The sequence below is a fragment of the Ailuropoda melanoleuca genome, chromosome 10, assembly GCF_002007445.2.
Source record: "Ailuropoda melanoleuca isolate Jingjing chromosome 10, ASM200744v2, whole genome shotgun sequence".
Classification (NCBI taxonomy): domain Eukaryota; kingdom Metazoa; phylum Chordata; class Mammalia; order Carnivora; family Ursidae; genus Ailuropoda; species Ailuropoda melanoleuca.
The window spans coordinates 103,020,719-103,041,115 of record NC_048227.1 but is presented as its reverse complement, the minus strand read 5'-3'; the positions used below and the strand labels follow the sequence as shown (position 1 = coordinate 103,041,115).

The 20,397-nt window shown below is 47.3% G+C and overlaps 1 protein-coding gene across 4 annotated transcripts in view; it reads left to right on the top strand.

Moving 5' to 3' along the window:
• Positions 1-1,253: 1,253 nt before the first annotated feature.
• The window catches only part of AGPAT4 (1-acylglycerol-3-phosphate O-acyltransferase 4), a 137,360-nt gene continuing 118,216 nt past the window's right edge, over positions 1,254-20,397 (top strand). The window contains exon 1 of one of the 4 annotated variants that reach the window (XM_034669424.1): positions 1,254-1,409. The gene's annotated coding sequence lies outside the window, so the exon portion shown is untranslated. Of the gene's footprint in view, positions 1,531-8,601; positions 8,626-20,397 lie in introns of those variants that run through there. The other 3 variants (XM_034669419.1, XM_034669421.1, XM_034669422.1) reach the window with 3 other exon arrangements.

The window sequence follows — 20,397 nt, the reverse complement described above, 5'->3', positions numbered from 1 at the left end:
GGATATTAAAATAAGCCATTGCCACAAATGAGTTTTCTCTTGAGATCCCTGTTCAGACTCCTTTTTAATGCCTTTGATGTCCTTCATCCTCCCCCGCATCCCCTGCCCCTTCTCCCTCCCTCCCATTACATACCATCAATATGCCATACACCCTAAAGGACCCAATCCAAACCCCCTTTCCTAAATTAGGAATGCCCTCCTTCCCCCTCACCATAACTGAAAACCCTTCCATCTTCTCTGTCCTCGTGTCACACTGTTTTGTTTTGCTTTTAGCAACTTCTGGTCTTAGTAATTTTGCAATGTGGTCTAGTTATCTGTGAACACTTGATTTTTCCCTGTGGATGGTAAACATCTAAAGAATGGGAGTGAACACAAGGGTCATACCTAAATACTCCAACGTTATTTGTGACTATGGTTCTAACGGTGGACATTTGAAGGGCATACATCTTAACTATTTGGAGGTTGAAATAATGTTGTGGGAAGGTTAAAAGACCTGGCATTTCAGGAGTTTCAACAGCCCGCCTGTTTTAAAGTTGCCATGACACTGTGTCATTATAAAGGTCTGCCCAGACACTCTCCAGCACACTACAAGGAATGCCACGTGCACGTGCGTGCCTGCGCGTGCCTGTGTGTGCGCGCGTGTGTGCAGTGGTAATCGATCCTGGGGGCTGCTCTGCGGGGAGAGACTACATCGACCTCAGAGCTGCTGCTTTTTCCCAGTTCTGAACGCCTCCGATCGCTTGGGTTTTCGGCATTATTTCCTTGAAGGTGCTCTGGGGCTCTCCTGGGTGGAGAGCAGTCTCCTCCCCAGCACAGCGTAGCAGCGAGAGGTGAGGGGGGATTGCAGAGTGTGGGGCATCCGCCAAGACAAAGCGATCGCAGGCTGGCTGAATTAAAAGCGAGCGGGTTTAGGACGATTTCCAGGTCGCCACGCAGCCGGGGCGGGAGTCCGTCCGCGCTGAGGCTGGAGGAGCCATGTCGGCGCGGGGATGCAACAGGATTTTGGGGGCCCCGGGCAGGAAGAGAAAAGGCCACCTAGCGGGCTTTGTTTCTGATTCCGGCAGGTTTCCGAGCCACAGATTTCAAACGCGGAGCCAACCTAAGCACTTCCTCGCACTAATTGGAAGGGGAAGGGAGTGACTCATGTTACACCAGCTCCTCTCTTCCCTCCCCGTAACTGCTAAATTGTAGCTTTAAAAGGAAGTGACATGGGGTGGGGAGAGACGTCAGCTGAGGACCACTTTTTTTTTTCCCCTGAAGGGTCCACCCCATGGGTGGAGTCTCGCTTTTTCTTTCCAGTGTTGGCTGACTTACAGCTCCTATAAACTAGTGGTAATTTCTGCACCCCAGCCTGCTCCCTTTCAGTTTCTGATTTCTAAGCCCATGTGCCAGGGGCCGCCAGAAACGAGGTATGTGCTGTTCGTGCTGTTTCCAGGCGAATTCACCTCTGGGCGTGGCGGATGTCTGTGTCTCTCTCTCTATCACTGTTCTCCTCTCCTCGGCTGGACCTCACTAAAACCTCTGGAAGGGGTAGGTACAGGACGAGGAAGAGTGGAAGGTGGAGAAGGAAGTGAGGCGACAGTGGGGACGTGGAGGGGGCAGAGCCTGGAAGGCAGACGGGGTTTTGCACCCTTTCTTTGTGCTCAGCGGGGTGAGCGTGCCTTTCCATGTTGTGATTTCGAGCTGCTGTTCTGGGCTGAGTTTCCCCCCTGCGGCCCCCTCCCCTTGGGCGAGAGCGTTTTCTCTGCAATGGATGAAGCCGGGGAGAAGGTTCCTGTTACAGATCGGTCTCCTGTGTCATGCAACACGTTCTTCCGTCCCTGGCGTTTCTATGGCAACCACAAAAATAATACTACACAAAAGGCAGCCCCGATATAAATGGATTTATTTGTATTTCGGTCCGAGCCTACTGCTTTCCGGCTAGTTATTGCCTCGGCTTGCTAAAATCCGGCGTGTCTCTGTGGCTACCCCTCGTCACTTTCATTTTGGTTTTTCCCTATCACAGGAGGGCTGGGGGAGGGGTGTTGTCAAGGAAACGGGCATTTGTAATTACCTCTTTATTTACTTAATTTTTGGTCTCTGAATTTCTCCATCCTCTCTAGGAATTATAGAAGGAATACTTTGGTGTTTATGCAAGTCCTCAATTCTGGTCTGTTTTAGAAAACCAGGACAGTTCTCTAGATGTGATATTAATGCTGTAGCCAGACTAAGCAGGCGGGCGAGCGCTCACTTCTTTAAAGAGGTGAGATCCTTGAAAAAAGTTTCAGAGGGTGTCTGAGAATCAGCACTGATAGATACATTGTTACTGCCTCACAGGTTTGTCTCGGAGTCTAAATATTCAAAAAAGGGTTCTTTGCACTAGCTTGCATTTACTTGGCACAAAATCTAAGTTCAACAAGTATGAGTGAGTAACCAAAGGTAACCCACAGCAGGATTCTGTTTTGTGCCCGTGGTCCTTAGATGGATCCCCCATGCGTTTGGCTCTCATGAAGGTGAGGGTCCGTAGACCCTCTCTTTTTTAAAATTGGGAAAGCATTCACCCATCTGTGATTATTAGTCAGGCATCTGCAGTTAGAAGAGAATATCATGAGAAGAGGGAGAAAGTAAGTGTGTGTGTGTGTGTGTGTGTGTGTGTGTAGGTGGGCAGGGACAAGTCAAAGTCCTAAGTTAAAACTACTCAATCTTCTTACTATCCTCTGTGGGGATAAAAAGAATTGATTTTCAGGAAAAATATAAAGCATGAGAGAAAAGTACCACTTACCCAGTAATCAGCAAAGTTAGATATGATTAGAATCAATGACACGTCTGTCATAAAGATGCAGTCCAAACGGGGCTGTTAACAGGTTGGAGTCGAACTGATGCTTTTATTCAGTGTAGCTGAGGAAATATTTAATAATTGACACCATTCCCCTAATTCAGTCTGTTGAATTACAAATTAGCCTTTATGAGACAGATCAATAGTCATCTCATCCTTGATTCTTAAAATTATCTGTAATTTTGAATAAAGATTTGTGAAGGTCGCTCAGCCCTCATAGTGCCTTCCTGCGACTGAAGCCAAAAGCATTACTTAGAAACCTCAGAGTAACCCCTCAGCATGGAAACAGGAAGAAGGGGTGGTTTTAATGAGGTTCTGTTTGCAGAGATCCTTACCTAAACATGCTATTATCTAGGACTTACAAAACTTGCTATAGTGCAAGAGAGCTCAAGTATTGCAGATTCAAAATTGTCGGAAGATCGGGACTGCAGAGCATGGCACAAGGCTAACTAGAACAAGAGTTAAAGCCCAGAGAACTAATTAAAGGGCATAAAGCGTAGAAAAGTGGCTCAAGGATGTAGATTTACCCCATGACCCTGCCAAGCAGATGGTCAGTGTGTAAGTCAAAGTCTGTGATGGAGTTTCCAGACCTAGCAATTTCACAACAAAAAAGCCTTATGGAACGGAGTTCGAAGGGCAAGAATCTTTGGAAGCACAGCCAGAAATAAATAAATAAATACTGTCCTATCATGGGACCCTGAGCAGAGGTTAAAAACATAATCAGCAGCCTTGACCTGGGAAGGTCAATGGAGCTATAGATGCAAAGGGAATTCAGGGTCTCAGGGAAGAGGCTGAGTAGATGTGACACCAAAGAAGGGACTTGTGAAGTCGGAGTCAGTTTCCATGGGGCTTGGGACCTCATTGTCTGCAAGGCTCTGAGTTGGGTGCCCAAGTTAAAGATCCACCAGACGGGGGTGACAGCACGTGCAGATGCGCACACGGCTGGAGAGCAGGGGCCAGGCGGGAGGGTGACGGGGGAGCAGATGCGGTTAGTCTGCGAAGAACATTACCGGGATGAGGATGGGACTGTTGGAAGGAGAGGAGATGGACAAGTCAAGGGGGAAGAAGGCAAATTTGTCCCGGCTAACGGGGTTAGGGGGTAGGAGATGGCGCGTGGTTCTCCATTCTTTTTCCAAGCGGGGGAGAAGTCTGTCTTTAGTGTGGAAATAGGGCAGGTAAACTCTGTGCTGGTGAATATAGATTCAGGGACAGAATTGTGTGTAAACCAGAAGAAGAAAGACCGATAGGAGAAAGATGATGTAAGTAGGTGGTGGAATCCTACCTAATTCAGTTATTGTTGAGGAAAAGCTCAAGAAATGAAGGCCAGACTTAAATCAGACTTTAAACAAATAAGAAATCTGGGAGAGGGAATCTCACCTATCCCTACAGCATCATCCTAATGATACCTACCATCGCCATCCTTTAAATTGTGGGGTGCTCAGATGAGCACGTGGCCATCTTACTAGTTTTTATGCAGTCCGCTGTATTCTCAAAAGGAGGTCTAAAGGGTATTGAAGACTCTGCATTCACAGTTCTAAATGGTTTTTGGTACGGGTTTTGAGAGACGTATGTAATCAAGCCTGATTTAATAATCACCCAGCACGACTCAGAGCCTGGTCAACTCTAATTCAATAGTCTTTGTCCAAGACAGAATCTGTTTGGAAAGCAAGTGTTGGTTCTCTGAAATTTGACTTCGTGGTATGGATCAGGGAGCACCCGCTAAGGCTGTGGGAAAGAGCAAGCTCACAACAGGAACTCATTCTTTTAACAATATTCATTGTATCTCATATTCTTTTAACAGTATTCATTATATCGTTGTGTCACTGTGTTCTTGAATCTGCCAAGTGCTATGGACACAACCACGAGCAAAACTGGATACAGAGTAAATGGCTACAGTTTTCAAATATCTGAAGGGTTTTTCAGGGAGATACTTCTAATGACTAAGGAGAAAGATATTAAAATAAAAGCAATTTTTGGAGAACATTATCATGGAATGCTCTATCTAACCTGTCTCCTCTATTTTTTAAGACCCACTCTTGCTCCACCAAAGATTTTCTACCTTTTTTCGATTTTGTCTTCATTTTGTTACTCCAGTCTGGCTTGTTCTACTTCTTCCTGTGATCCCAAATCCTACTTCTCGGTCACCCTTCATTCATCTATCTATATCTATCTATCTATCTATCTATCTATCTATCTATCTATCTATCATCTCTATCCACGCTTATATCATCCATCTCTTTATTCATTCACTCAGCAAATGATACTATCATGTGTCAGGCACTCTAAATTATGGATATAGCAATAAATAGGAAACTATTTCTGTCCTAAAGAAGCTGAGGAACGAACAGGGAGACAAATGTGGAAACAGCCCCTTAAACCAGGGAGGGTTGTTTTTGAGAGAGGCGTTTATTGGCCAACGGCACCGCATGCTTCCTTCATTGAACAATTTTATGTATAGACCGTGCTGGGTGGAGAAGGAAAGAGTGGTTAGCTGTTTGACCATTGTCCATCTTATAATTTTCTTTTCTCTTTCGCACTGGTTGGTGTCAATATACATTTGTTGATTAATGAAATGGGAAGAGGTGGGATTTCTGACCCTGGAGCCATAGAGGAATAGAATCCAGAAGACTTACCTGTTCTCTTTCTGAAAAGCATAAGCTGAACATCGATCAAAGTTCCTTCATAGTGACTTACCTGTGGACTTCCATGGGACTATAGCACCCTCCAGATGGACTGCAAGTAAAGCATTTTTAAAAGAAACTCCCACCGTCATCAAAATGGTATGCCCATTGGTTTGCGAAAGAGCCTTTTGTCATTTAGAGCTAGATTTCTCCATAAGGCATACCTCCTTCCAACAGAACCAAGTACGTTTCAACACCTGAATAGCCAAAATAAAGACGGTTAAAACCATATTGGAGCACTTACCCTGTTTGTATTTCTGATGTCATGAAGCTTCTCAGAACTGGATCGCTACCTCTGGCACAGGGATTGAACGGGCAACACGACCGAGTTCATCTGAAGCACCGCCGTCCTCTGCCTGCCCGACCTTCAGAGGAGACATTTAGCAAGTTCCCCTTCTTCTTCAGTATTTTGATCTCCGATGAGGTCAGCTTCTCCCTCCAGCGTGAAGCTGTTTCAGAGTTCCAGATAACTCTGGCTGGCACAGATCTCTCCCTTCCGAATTTGGGTTATACCTAGCTGCTATTCCATATTTCTACGTAGGCTTCTCTAAGAGAAGAGGCACATTTTGGGCTTCATAGGAGTCTGAAGCTGATCCCTAAAATTGCTGCAGAAGATTAGTCCTTGGTCTGGGGTGGGGGGATGGCAGGTCACCTGCAGAAGCCATCGGAGACGCTCAGGGGACCAGCCAACCTATAGGTTCTCTGAGAATGGTAATGGCCCACTTTGACAAGGACTTCCTATGTGCCCGTCTAGTACAGAGACCTCACATCTATCAATTCACTTTAGCCTCATAACGAATCAGGCAGGTAGAACTATTACCACTTTCCACTTTATGGATGCAGAGAGTAAAGATTAGTGAGTTACTCACCTGGTTTCATAATAAGGATCAGAGGTGAGATGTGAACAAGACTGTTCAGTGGTGTATTGTGCCCCCGCCCCCCACGCCGTTGGTGCCGTATTCATCCATCTGTTCCCCGGGGCCAGCACAGTGCCACGGACTGAGCAGACACATAGTGACCATTTCTGACCTAATGATCAGCTCTCTACCATGCAGACCTTCCCCTGGATCCCTTGCATCCCAGTGTTTGGGAGCTGCAGAAAGACTGGAAGAGACAGTAGTGTTTTGGAACTTGGGGAACAGCTAGAAGCAGAGCCTAGAAGACAAGCTGCTGTGGTTTTCAGGGAGCTTAGATGCTCTGGTTTAGCCCGAGAGCTGATCTGGTGGGGAAGGGCAAGGGCCCTATGGTTCAAATAGCTTGATTGACAGTGCAGGACATGACATCCAATTAAACATGAACTGTTCTCAAAACTTTTTTTTTAAAGATTTATTTATTTATTTATTTGAGAGAGAGAGAGAGAGCAGGAACAGGAGGGGCAGAGGGAGAGGGAGGGAGACTCTCAAGGAGACTCGGTGCTGAGTGTGATGCGGGGCTCAATCTCATGACTCTGAGATCATGTCCTGAGCCCAAACCAAGAGTCAGACGCTTAACCAAGTGTGCCACCCAGACGCCCCTCAAAACTAATTTTTAACCAAGGATTGACCTTTGCTGAGAAGTTGTTCTCAAGGACACCTGTGGTGGCTGCTTGAGCGGCTCCTGAGGCTGTGGGTGGAGAGGCAGACTTTCTTTTGTGTGGTTGCTTGTCAACAAATCCATCGTCACCTGTAAAGGTGGAGTATTATCTGGAAAGACACAGCCTGTGCTTCTCTCGGACACGCTTTGAAATGAGAACCCGTGAAATGCATTGACCGGGAGCGAAATCTGGTCTCTTCCCATCTCCGGCGCTCTCTCGTGAGCTGTCACCTCTCCGTGGGCTGAAGTTACCCCAGGCTGATGAAAGTTTAAAGAGTCTCTCTGTCCCAAGTGCTCCTTCCCGGGATACCGCCGCTCTCCGCACACCAGCGGTGCCATCTCTGAACCTTCCTCCTGGGCCCGGCTCCGTGCCCCTCTTTTCTCTCTTCCGCTGCGGGGAAGGGTGGGCTGCGTGGACCCGCGGTGGTGAGTGGCTTCCTTTCCCAGACGTGTGGCACCCTTTGTGTCTATCTCCTGAAACTCTTGCCTCTGTTTTCTGACATTCATCCTCCATCCCGTCACCCGTCCTTCATAAAACGTCACTGTAGATGCTATGACGTTAAATGGCAATTCGCTCTTTAAGATTTAATCCTAACAACTGCCTTTCTAACTGCACTGTTTCTAGCACCGAGCAGAGTACCTGGCCCTGAATGGGTGTTGTAGCCTTGTGAAAGGTGGGGTCGGGGAGCCAGGGGTCAGATTTGCTTAAATGACTCCCCTCCCCCCGCCCAGGTCCTCCCAGGCCGACATTCCTTTAGGACAAATTCTTGATCTTGATCCGGGTGCTGTTGACATTTGGGGCCGAACAATGCTTTGTCCCGGGGGCCCTGCTGTGCCCGGTGGGGTGTTTAGCAGCATTCCTGCCTCCACCAGTGGACCCCACCCCCACCCCAGGAGTGACAGCCAGAAATGTTCCAGACATTGCCAGTTGTCCCCTGGGGGGCGGAATCCCCTGCAGTTGAGGACTTCAGGGAGCTCCTACCTCTGACCCTCAGAAATCAGGTCCTCTGGCTCCCAGATCCAAGCAAACCCATCTCTCAGGACTAACTTGTACTCACCAGGTTTACAACCACAGCCCAAACCAAAGGGGCAATTCGGTCATTTAAATGAACAGCTGAGAATTGAAAACCAGAAACCAGTTAAGAAAGTAAATGAAGAGCAGACTTGTAACAGGAAGCACTCAAATAGGGCCCCATCCACAGCCTTCTGCTTGGGCGGCCCCAGCCCCTCGTCCTGGCAGGGCCCGCGGCCTCAACTCCCTCAACTCGCTCAACTCCCCCGGAGGGCGAGACAGCCCCTGGGCGGGATGGATTAACATATCTACAGAAAGAACTGTGAGAGCGCTTGCCACAAGGACTTCAGGTCTGCCTGCTGGGATTTCCTGATTAATTCCCAGTTTCTAGGCCAACCAGTGAGCGCCACACCCAGGGCCCACTGGTTAATTTGCCTCTTAGCACCCTCCCCTTCCAATCGCGAAGGCATTTCAAGCCTCCTCGGCCTCCTCACTTAGGCCAGAGGGCCCTTTTACTGCTTGTCCTGGGACCAGCCCCACTTCAGGTAAGGCCCCAGCTCCCCAGCCCAGTGCCTGGTAACGCTGGACATCCAGCCACCTTGTCCCTTCCTTTGTCTGCCCTTCTCCCTTCCAGGACTGGAAAGATGGGCTTGGGGTGGGTGTGGGGGGCTCGGGTGAGTCTGTTCTTCCAGACTCCCACGTGATTCCAGAACCCTCTCATGGCATTCCTTACTGAACCCTTGTATCCAGCCTACTGTGGGCCAAGCGCTGAGGGTACAAAGGTGAACCAGACAGGAGCTGCCTACAGGGTAAGACAGAAATTATAAAAGCATTGCATGTGCTTGCATGATGCTTTCTTTCCCACAACTTGCCTGGATCTTCTTTCAGGGTTAAAGGACCTTCCATAGCTTCACATAAATGAGCAGACATTCTACATCTTAACCCCTGCATCATGTGGAAATTTAAGAAGTTACTTAAGACTGAATGATGCAATTAAAGTTTTGTGGTGTCACCAAATTCCTCCTTTGGCCTCCATTTCTGGTGGGAGAGTGGGGTTAAAGTTTAAGTAGGGCAGAAAGGGAGAAAGGACCGCAGAGATATTTTAAATGTGCCTGATTGTTTTAATTATTTATATTGGGTCCAATTTTAGCCAAATTGGGACTTCATCCCCTCCACCCCACTCCTTCTGTCTTCTCAAATGGATGAACTGTGATTTGTCTTTAAGACAGTCTGGTCCTAACAGCTTCGCTTTGGCTTGGCTCCCCAGAGAAGATGTACCTTTCTGGAACGTGTGCTTTGCCAGGCTGGGATCTAGTTGTGTCCTGTGGGTGTTGGGCAAGCAGTGAGCTGCAATTTCCTAAGAACGGGTACACCATATGACACGACCCTGCCTGCCTCTCTGGGCAGGGAGAGGACTAGCAAACTGGCAGTCAAGGTGTCCTGCCCTTGTCGAAGAACATAGCATGGGAACATAGCATTAGCTGGAGTCTGGAGACTGCCAGGCCTCCTGCTGCAGATACTTTCTGCTGGGCCACAGAGACAGGGAGCGGGGTGGGGGGGTGCTTTTAGGGACCATGAAAAGCAGCCTTGCAGAAGGGAGGACCAGGGGAGGGGTGGCAGAAGGGAGGACCAGGGGAGGGGTGGCAAAGCCTGGGTTGGCTCCCCAACCCAGGGGCTGTCTCTGGGTCTGCACTGGCCCTGGCCCTGGGAGGTAGCCTCGCATGGCCTCTGTGGCCTCATTTCCCAACCTGGTCAGGGAGGAGGCCGGGGTAGAGGCCAACTTCTTCAATCACCAGCATGGTGGGGTCATTTTGGGGGTGTGCCAGCACGTGGGCAGAGCTGCAGGGTAAACTGGGCCCAGGTCACCCAAGCATCCGTTTTGCTGAAAGAGCCAAGATATATTTTATTTTAAAAAATGAAACCAACATGGATATGCCATGATATAACACGCAATGTTTATGTGAACTTTTAAGGCGTGCTTAAAACGTGCTTGGTTGTTTGATGGCTTTACGCCATAGCTCCAGACCCTTGAGAGTTAGCTGCTTCTGCTGAAGGGAACATATCTCGTAAAGTTTTTAGAGGAAAACTGAGCTGGATGATCTCTAAGTGACTTTGTGGGAAGGAAGAGTCAATTTATCGTGCTGTCCCTTCCGCCACCTTTCCTCTTTACTCCTGTCACTGAACAGTGAGTCTTGGGGATGGGATGGGACGGGGCAGGCCATGAGTCATCCCCGGGGACTGGCCTGCCTTGCATCTGTTTCTTCCTTGTCTCTCTGATGGTTTCGCTGATGGAGGGTTGCTTGAGTCCCTCTCTTTTTTGGCTCTGGTCATCCACGCTTCTGGACTTTCTTCCCTTCTACTGGAATAACTCCTTCTCTGGATTAGCCCGACGCCCATTTTGTTCTTTCTAATCTCTTCCTCTCCCATTGCATTGACTCTCTCTCCGATAAGGGGTTGCTTTAAGTCCTACTGCTTATAGATGTCTTTTATCTTATCACCGGTTTATGATACATTACCTCCTGTTCTCATAAAGATTTCTCTCACTGGGGTTATCTTTTGAAATTTGAACAAAATAGTCAGGCATGTGAAATTTGCCAATTCAAATCCTAATGAGCTCCTCAAGGTACCCATCACTTTAAGGGTCTTACGTGTTCCAGGAGCTGAGGAATAACGCAACCCAAATCTCCTGCATTAACCAAGAAGTCTGGGCACGGGCAGATCTTGTAATAGAGGGAAAGAGAAGAACTCAATACCTAACTACCCCAATTAACTGCTTTCCCCCCCCTTTTACAAGAAGATGTTGGTGGAGAAAAAAAAAATCTGAACTGTGGACTTCGCCTAGGCACAAGCAAACCAAGTTTTATTAGATATACTTGCGAATAATAAGGAAGAAGGGTAGGCCTCTCGTGTGTGTGTGTGTGTGTGTGTGTGTGTGTGTGTGTGTCCCTGCTCTTTTTAAAACCGTGTTTTTGGGCCACCTGGCCGGCTCAATCAGGAGAGCACTCCTCTCTTGATCTCCAGGTCAGGAGTTCAAGCCCCATGTTGGGTGTCGAGATTACTTAAACAAATAGAACCGTGTTATCAAGTGTGGATATGCAGTATCACTTGGCCCAAGGTTTCACTGAAAATGGAAATAATGCCGTCAAGGTTAGGGTGCAATGGCATCTGCACATGAGAGGTGCTACAGTATGTTCTGGTGAAATTCTCACTTGAGAATTTGTGGGACCCCGGGCAGGGCATTAGGGGGCGGAGCCTGCTGAAAGTAGAGAAGCCTTCTCTGTGACCACGGGGGTGGGGGGGAGGGGGGGTGTCTGTTGTCTAATTCAGCTCAAGCCAGCAAGTCTGCAAAAGCCTAGTCCATGTACGGGAGGGCAGAATATCTAGGTGGGGACAGATTCAGCCGCGTGGAAGACAGCCCCAAATCTGCAGTGCATGGTGGGAAAAACTATTGTCGGAAAGCCTATGTACTTCTGGAGGCTTAATCTGATTTTACCCTGAAACTCGTCACAGCAAGTATAATCCTGAAATGACTGGCTTAACAAGGTCGCTTACCTGTCTGCCTGGACAAATGGTGAAGAAGGAACCGTCAGTCGCAGGGTGGGGAACGAAAAGAACAGTTGGCTAAGGAAAGTGTCAGGGGTTGAGAGCCACTCGTGTACTGCAGAGCCGTGGTCCAGAGCCGTGGTCCTGAGCCGTGTGTGTGTCATGCGACGTCCTCCGTTTACTCAGGCAGGACAACCTGGAGGACATCAAAGACTGCCATCAAAAGCAGAGAGCGGTCTTGTCCACTTTATCTTTTAGCAATTTAGTTCTAAATTTTAACTTTCCAGAAAATTACTTCATTCAAGACAAGTTGTCCCCTGGCTCAGATGGGTGAGGACGGAGATGGCGACAGATAATGTGGAGGTGGCCGGCTGCCTGCTCCGGGCCACAGCCGTCCCCCCCGGGTAGCTGGGCTCTGAGCTGGCCTTCCCAGCCCCAGATGGTGTGTCCTGGAGCGTCTGCTCCCTGTTTGGTTCCTACCCCAGGCTACGCCAGAAGGCAAAGGGAGGTAAATCAAAGGAAGAGAGAGCGAGCCTCGGTGGTGCTGGCCGTGGGAGGGCACGCTGAGCCAGCTCGCATCCCTGTGCTCGGATGCAGGGTCCGGGGACGCAGCCACAGACAATGCGGGGCGAGTACCAGGCTGCAGTGAGCAAGGAGCTGCGTCTCCATTGCTTTAGTCTCATCTCAGGGTCTCAGTGGCAGAGTCTCCCCCATGTTCTCAACCTTGCCTGTCTGTTAGTATTGCCCACCTTGGACCAGCAGATGGAGTCTCTGGTTCCTCGATTTTTTAAAAATGTGTTCTAGGTGATTCTGATGGGCTGGGAGAATTGGAACCATGTGACAGAAAGAGGGCGGCTAGGAAGACAGTGACTCTGGACAAACAGAAACCTGGAGCCAGAACAAAGGTGATGAGGATGATGATGCTAGCTAGCTACACGTAAGGCTCTCATGTGTCAGGCAGGGTTCCAGAAACAACTAATCCTCACCATGACCCCATGAAGTAGGACCTATTGTCTCCATTTTACAGATGAGGAGACTGAGGTTAAGTAATTTGCCCAGGGTTGCATAGCCCATAAGGGTAACCCAGCTCTTTGGCTCTTGAGTCCCTGCTCGGGTGTTAAGGTTGATACCTTTACGGGACTCAGCCTCTTCAAATCCTCAGTGTGCAAGGTTCTGTGTTAGAGGAGTGTAGCAAGGGGCTAATGGTCTGTGTCATAACTATAGTAGCAAGAGTCTGGTAGGTTCTGTTATCTCTGACCAACATGTATTCCTAGAATAGAGGTTGAGTTAAATTATTAAGTTGTCACACATCAAATACTGCTTAGTAACATTCCATTATTAGCTGGATTTTTGGCAAGTAAAATATCCACCTGCCTGTAGGAATGCTGCTGTGTGTTAGGGACGGTGCCCCGATCTGGGTGTGGTATAGCAGCCACGTTCCACGGACGTTGTGGTCGGCTTATTCATGCACCAGAAGCTGGGTATTTGTCTGGAACAGTGTGGTGGATGTGACTGGCCATTCAAGTCATTCGTAGTATGAATATCGATTACCTACCTGCCACAGCCAGGTCTGCACGCTGGACGCTGTGGATCCCGGATGAAACCACGGGAGCTCCTAAGGAATTCAGGCTTGTAGGAAGGCAGGCAGATAGGCACAGGAAAATATTTACTGATCTCTATGGCCTTGGTACTGTGCTGAATCTTTGACAGCATTTACTCATGCGCTAAGTAATGGTTACCACGCGATGGTTAAGTCCTTGACCCGTGAACTTCACAGTGAAGATGGAAGGGACCATGAGAAGACAGGGAAAAAAGCATCTCCCGGTTTCGGGGGAGGCAGCGGGATGGTACAGTCTCGGGCAGGGTTTGGAAGGATGAACACAGGCTGGGAAGAAGGGGGAAGGGAGGGCCTCAGATGGAGGGGACAGAAGACAGGGGCGCAGAGGTGTGCCCTCAGGGAAGACTGTTCTGACCTCCTCACTGCCCATCTGCCTTCACTTTCCCTTCTGAAAACACACTGCAATCCCAGGAGAGTCTCTTCTCATTCCTCCCTACACTGTAGCAAGCTACCTGGGGATGGGGACGGGACGTTTGGTGGCTCCACTCCCCAGGGTGCTGGCTCAGTAGGTATTTGCTGGAGGAATGCAAGGCATCCTTGGTGGGGGGCGTCCAGTGGGAGGACCGCCACCCCCGATGCCTGAATGCCTCCCAGCAGCGACCCTCCTTCCCCGGGAGAGGTTTGTGTGTTAGCATGCAGTGTAGCTCGTACCAGCCCCAAGTACGTACGGTGTGAAGTGGCCGTGGGTGCCTTTGATGGTGGCCCGCGCGCCCCAGCCGGTGGGAGGACAGAGGTGAGACTCAAGTGTAACCGCTCGGTGAGCTCAGGAGCTGGGCTCTGGCAGGCAGCTTGCAGCTACACGCTCCGGAGTCAGCTACCGACGTATTTTGTAAAGTGAACCCCTTTCCTGGAGATTTTTGTTTGCTTTCTGGCAATTCTTAAATGCCTTCCTGAGTTGGGCAGGTGGAGGGGCTGCCCATTGGGCTGGTCAGAGCGCCCCCGGGTGGGCGTAGCTTGGGGGGTGTGCAAGCGGCAAGGTCTCACAGGGACTTGCTCTTGGTGTGAGATGCTGCATTCACTGCCTTGAAATTCCTTTTTTTTTTTTAAATATTTTATTTATTTATTTGACAGAGAGAGAGCACAAGCAGGGGGAGCAACAGGCAGAGGGAGAGGGAGAAGCAGGCTCCCCGCGGAGCAGGGAGCCCGATGTGGGGCTCGATCCCAGGAGATTGTGATGTGAGCCAAGGCAGACGCTTCACTGATGGAGCCCCCTGGGCGTCCCACTGTCTTGACATTCTTAATACCTTTTGAATAAGGGGCCCTACATTCTCATTTTGCCCTGGGCCCCCCAAATTATCTAGTCCATATGACTAGTCCATAGTCCAAGGAGGTTATTGGGTGTTGGTGAGTGCCAGGTAGAACGGGAAAACTACAGTCCTGCCCTAACTCCGGACGGCTTTTCAAAAGTGGGACCGTGTGAGACCAGATGGCTACATAAAAATAAATCCGTGATCACCAGCAGCTCAGAGCACAGGGGCGACCGCTCGAGCCACTGTCACGTCAGGTCATCTCAGTGTAGGAAGGACCGTGTGTTGCTTAGCGAAGGTTGTAGTGACATTGTCCCCAAGTTCTTTACCTCTGGCCATGTGATCACACCTTAAACTGACCCTTACTAAAGCCCAGTCTGAAGAACGGCTCTCTGTGGACGGTGTTTCCATGGTTTTTTGGGAGGAATATCGAACCATCTTCCAGCATATACAGATGCCAAAGTCCAAGGCTGAAGTTGCCTCAAGTAAGAGAAATCATTTCTGGTGATCATGAATGATTATTGCTCTCCTGGGTCCATTGAAATGTGTGTGTAGGTTTTCTCTGTTTTGATTGCCTTTCTGACTCAAGACCTGAAGAAAAATGTGTGTTTGATGTTTTCTACTAAAAACATCAATTTTATATTCAGTAGAAGGTCGCTTTTAACAAACAAAATTCTAAAAATTGATAGTTAGACACTTTCAAGTATTTGTGGAGATTCCGCCACCCCTGTTTGTGGGAAATTTGTGTTCAAATGGGGGAGGATAGAGAAATACAAAGGTGGAATTGCTGCCATGTTATTTCAGTTATTCCAGTCAAGACAAATCACTTTTTTTGTGAAGATTTATTTATTTACTTGAGGCGGGGTGGGGGTGGGGAGGGACAGAGGGAAAGGGAGAGAGAGTCTTAAGCAGACTCCCGATGCAGGACTCAATCTCACCACCCTGAGATCACGACCTGAGCCAAAACCAAGAGTCAGTCACTTAAGTGACTGCCAACCCAGGCGCCCCCAAGACAAATCACTTTTTAAGGAAGGCAGTGAATTCACAGTTTTCGTCTCTGTTCTCATTCTTGATCTTGGCATCTCATGGGGGCAATTGGAAGAGTATCCTAGGACTGGAGACAAACAAAATTCCCTGTTTCCAAATGTTGGGAGATGTAAATACAGGAGCCTTTAGTCTGGTATGCAGGACTTGTCTCAAAGGTTTCAATTTAATAACTAATAAACAATCACATGGAACCAGCGTGCAGCCACTAAAGCTAAGCTATGCTGAGTTGGCTTAACTCATCTTTTTGGTACCATTATTGGGCGAGTCAACTGGGAAAACGGTGGAGCAAAGGTGTTATTTTTATTTAAGTAAAAAGATCACAAAATGTACGCTCGCATCTTTGTGTATACGATAGTGAGGTAGGGGCTTGGGAGACCAGCAGGACTCAAAAGCTAATGGGACAACAAAACAGGCTTGTTTTCATTTCTGCTATGAAATAGAAGAGGGAACTCATGCTGTCTTTCCTTTTTCCTATTTTACATCTCTTTCTTGCTCATTCCTGTCCACATTCCTTTTTAATTTCTGTGAAGAAAATTAATTTAAATCGGCTCCTCATACTGAAAGGATGGGCCTCTCATTCTTTTTCATTGTTGGGAATTCAACCATTTTTTTTTCTTCCATTCATTCATCTGATTTTTGGATGGCTTTTTTGAGACCTACTTTACATATCATAAAATTCACCCATTTTAAGTTTATAGTTCAATGAGTTGGGCAGTTTATACCGTTGTGCTATGGTCGCCAAAATCCAGCGTAGAGCCTTTCCGTCACCCCCAGCACCTTCCCCCCCCCACCCCGTTCCTGTGCACATGAGCCTCACTTGTCCCTGTAGCCCAGGTAATCAGGAATCCACTGTTTCTGTAGTTTCAACTTTTATGGGAGCTGCAGATCGATGGGATAATTCACTATAGAGTGTTTTCGTCTGGCTTCTTTCATTTAGCAGAGTTTTTTTGGAGGCCTGTCCGTGTGTTGCACGGGTCTGTAGTTTGTTCCTTTCATTTTGTTGAGCATTATTCCACTGTATGGATAGACCACGTGTTCTTTATTCACTCACCTGGTGAGGGATATATGGTTTTCAGCATCCGTCCAGTTTTAAGTTTACCGCTTTTATTCCGGATCCAAAGTATGGATTAGAAATAAGTCCCATTTTCCTGGCTACTTCATCCCCATCCCCAGAATCCGACTCGAGGGACGCGAACTTCCATAGAAAGGGCTTGGAGGAAGAGTGGGGTGGGCAGCCTCCACCCATCCCCGGCCACAGTGTCTGTGTCTCAGAACAGCGCAGCAGACCTTTGGAATTGGACGCTGTGGGTTGATCAAGTGAACAACTCAGACTCTGGGGAAAGAGCAAGTCTCTCAGACCTAAACCTGGACAACAGGTGGCATCAATTCCTGACTTCTATCCTGGCTCATTTGTCTTCCAACCAAAAAAATGTAAAATTTCCAATGTTGCAGATTGATGAACCCATTTTTTTCTACTCAATTATTTATCTCCCTACTGATTTCATTAACTAAGTGAAGCTTTTGGCAACTCACCAGATTTCATTCACAAACTCTTTCCGTAAGTGTCTACTGCACATAGGCCCCGTGCTGGCTCCTGGGCGAGGGGGTAAGCCACCAGACACCGGCCCTGCCTCCCGGAGTCCTGCTCCTGGGAAGCGTTGTCAGCTTCTGCTCCGTTTGGCCGTTAAAGGGCAGCTGACATTATCGCTCTAGTAAAATCTTTTTCGCATATTTGAGCCCTGAAATCTCATCTGAATTTAATCGTGGTGAGTCTGCTATAGTGAATATAGTCTGTTATGTTCTTTAGTGGGTGGCATTGATAGTAACGAACAGAAGCAGAGTATTCAGTCTCAGGTATTCAAAACTTTTGACCCACTGAAGATTTTCTCTGGAGCTTAAGTGCGGAGCCTAATTATCCTATATGGTGGCAATCGCTTCTGTTGGCGTGCAGGCCTAAGGTTGATTTCCATTTGTTCTTTGAGACTGACCGGAAGATTTAGGGGTAGTAATTATCCTTACAGCCTTTGCCCACAGGCTTCGCTTAGGATGGAAGTTGAGGCCCCATCCTACCCTTATTTATGGCCTAGTGTCACAGACATCATCCAGCTTAGGGAATACAGTCTACATCCCTACGGTGTGCTGGTAGGCACTCACATCACATCGGCACACCGGGGCACTGCCATCTTGCTCTGTTCCCTGGGTGAGGGGAGGGTGCCTTTTTCTGCAGGCTGAAATTCCCCTTGTTCTTCCCCAATAAGGACTCACCCATTCCTTTTTTCCAACAATGTCAGGACATGTGTGATTATATCACGTGTAGAGTAAAAGCTGACTATGCTTATGTTTTGTCATCTGTGGGCCCAGGAGTTTGTCTTGCTTTTTAAAACAACTTCGTGAGATATAACTCAGACCACAAAGCCCACCCATTCAAGTGTACAGGTCAGTGGTTTGTGATACGTTCAGAGTTGTGCAATCATCACCACTATGTACTTTGAGAACATTTCATCACCTCAAAAAAAAAAAGGAAGAAACCCGTACCCAGGGGCAGTCACTCCCCCGCCCCCGTCTAGCCCTGGACAACCAGTAGTCTACTTTCTATCTCTATGGATTTGCCTATTCTGGATCTTTCCTATACACAGAACCACACAGTATGTGGTCTTCTGTGACTGGTTTCTTCACTTGCTGTAATGTCTTTGAGGCTTACGCATGTTGTCGCATGTATCTGTCATTCCTTTTTTTTTTTTTTTTAAGATTTTATTTATTTAGTTGACAGAGACAGGCAGCGAGAGAGGGAACACAAGCAGGGGGGGTGGGAGAGGAAGAAGCAGGCTCCCAGTGGAGGAGCCCGATGTGGGGCTCGATCCCAGAACGCCGGGATCACGCCCTGAGCCCAAGGCAGACGCTTAACGACTGAGCCACCCAGGCGCCCCCATTCCTTCTTTTTTTGTGGCTGAGTAATGTTCCATTGTGTGGATACACACCATTTTGTCCATGAAGCAGTTGATGGACATTAGGGCTGTTTGCATCTTTTAGCTATTATGAACAATACTGCGCTAAACTTTCGCATACAGGTTTTGGGTGGATTTCATGTTTTCATTTCTTTGGGGCACATACGTAGGACTGGAATTTGGGGATCATATGGGAACTCCATTCAACATCTAGGAAACCAGAGCCGGGTGCTTTTCATTCACCTCCTAAAATCTTTAGGAGACTAAGGAAACAGTGATACTTTGCATAGATGTCTCAGACCTTCAAATCCAAGTCCCTTTGCTATTCAGGCCTATCTCGAGTATTATCAGAGACCTGATGCAGGAGAATTCTATGCATGAGATGCCACAGGGAAGGAATGAAGAAGTAACTATCAGAAGGGCTGTTGAGTCAGCTCCTGTAGTGGTGATTACAGGGGGTTTTATGACAGGGAACTGGGGCTGTGTCCTGTCCAACCTGCTGGACCCCTGCAGGGCCCTCAGGATAGTAAAAATGGTTTGTTGGGTGTGTTCAGCCATGTATGCCTTTTTCTTTCCTCTCTTTCTCTCTCTCTTTTTTAGAACTTTTATTTTTATTTCTTTTTTTTGTTTGTTTGTTTTGTTTTGTTTTCCCAAGTAGGCTCCATGCCCAGCATGGGGCTTGAACTCATGAACTGAGATTAAGAGTCGCGTGCTCTGTGGACTGAGCCAGCCAGGTGCCACAGTGTGTGCTTTTCTCTGAACAGTTTTAGGACACCAGCTTTTTTTGAATTCAGGCATTGTATTTCCAGAGCTCTCCACTCTGCCAGGATTTGCTTTCTTAGAAAGTAGGAAGTCCTACGAAGAGCGTTATCTGAAACCGAAAAGCACTTGCTTTCTGTATTGAATCCATTTTTTGTTCTCTCATTTGAGTCACTATTTACTGATCTTTAAGAATTAAATTACTGTTTGAATAAAGCTTAGATCAAGGATTAAAGGAGTAAGTCTCCCAGCAATAAACCATTGCTAAACTATACTTCTGTCCGTGGGAAGGACCTGTTGAAATGGTACCTTGAAGTTTTGTAAGAATGTATTTTCCCCCATATTCCCTGATATTTAGTTATTTTTTACTCTGTGCGGAGGAGTGACATAACCATGAGAAAAGATAACCAATGAATTATACATATATATAAATCATCTTATAGTATTTTGTAGAATTTCAAGCCAATTGTCTTATTTTTCACCCCCAGTAGTTTTGTGGAGTAAGTTGATGGGAATGATACAAAAGGAAACTGAAGGCCCAAACTAAACAAGTCGTAGAACTTCCCTGAGCCTCTATTTCCTTATCTATAAAACAGGTACACGATAAATCAGACAGCATGGTCAATACCAAGTAATGTTCAACATACTTAAGTAATCTGAAAAGTGTGGTGCAAAAGTTTGAGCTCTTTTTTTTTTCCCCCGAACTAAAATACATTACCCAAGTAGGGTAATGCACTACCCCAACTCTCTTCTACCGGGAGTATTTAGCAGCATAAAGAAGAAAATTACTATTTTCCATTATCTCTAACTCAGAACATCCTTCTGGAGTGTTAATTGTCCAGCCATTTTGGAAAGCAATTTGTTAATATCTGGGAAAGCTGGAGGCGTGCTGTTAGACTAATGCAACAATTCCAACTGCGGTGATCATTAATCCATTTATTGTCTGTAATAGAGAAAAAGACTGGAAAGACCCTAAATGTCCATCAATATGATAATACATTCATTTTTGGTGTAGTCATACAAAAGGATATTTTTCTGCATTTAAAACAACTAAACTGGTTGCATAAAATTTCAAAAAGTAGCAAGTGTAGAAAGGAAATCAAAGAATTCGAATATTTTTTATGTACATCTTCACAACTAAAAACATATTGTCTGTGA